The sequence below is a fragment of the Seriola lalandi genome, unplaced genomic scaffold (genome assembly GCF_002814215.2).
Source record: "Seriola lalandi dorsalis isolate HSWRI2012SDOR001 ecotype SW California unplaced genomic scaffold, Sedor1 jcf7180002054505, whole genome shotgun sequence".
NCBI lineage: Eukaryota > Metazoa > Chordata > Actinopteri > Carangiformes > Carangidae > Seriola > Seriola lalandi.
The window spans coordinates 1142386-1143453 of record NW_019525058.1 but is presented as its reverse complement, the minus strand read 5'-3'; positions in this window follow the sequence as shown (position 1 = coordinate 1143453).

Here is a 1068-nt window from a genome sequence, read left to right as displayed (position 1 = left end):
TGTTTGGCCATTAAAGTTGAATTTTTTTTCTATTATATAACACACAGTGCTGACTCACTACAGTTTATGATGTGTTGCTTGTACTTGCTGATCACTTTGTCTAAAATAACAACAGAATAAAACTCAAACAGCATCTACAAAGCTCCTGTGGTTCAGCTGGGAATATATCAACGTTATAGTAGTTTTAACCATTAAGCAAGTCACGCGTCAGAATGTGCCGTTTTTGGTTTTGTTTTACCAGCTAACGGTGGATAGCGGAATCACTGACATACCAAAAAACAGCAGTTTCTTTAAATAAATATTTTATTTGAAAATAAATACATTTTCTTAAAATAGAATCAATAACATTACAAAAGCTTTGGGGAGATGGGAGACGAGGGAGGGCGGGAGGGAGGGCGGGAGCTCGAGGAGGGGGAGGAGGTGGTTTACCCAAATAAATGATGTGTAATTTGGAACAAGGAGTACAATCTCACACGGTTATCGACCATCTTAAGACAAGTTCCCACAAAGTTGTTGTACTGTACATTCTCAGCTGCTTTGTGGGAAAGTGGTGGCATCCCTCACGCTTGATTTAACATGCAGTCTACTTGGTCTTAAAGCTTCAGGCCCCTTTCACCCAGAAACATTGGTATACTGTATCTACACACTTTGTTTGTAAGAAAAGAAAAAAGAAAAGAAAAAGAAATGTAGGATATAATCTCTTCACATCAAAATCAGCCACTGATTTTACATTTACATCTGACAACGGTTTTTTTTTTTTTTCTTTTTCTGAAAGTACCTTAAATGTGTCTAGATCAAGTTCACCTCTAGTCTACAGTACAAAGATACAATTCACAAGAAGGCTGCGCTTATTGATATAGCAGTAATCAGAGGCCACTGTCTCGCTAAGGCCAGAAGTGTTTCCATTTTCGCCCCGTGAGGTCGTGGGCTTCGCCTGGCAGAGAGTAAAAACAGAGCGGGAGCCTCGCTGGCACTTTTCTGCCCTTCTTTTTTTTTTTTTTTTTTTTTTATAACAGCGTTTCAATGCCCATTGTTTGACTGGAGAGCTAGGAGATGGCAGATCTCCAG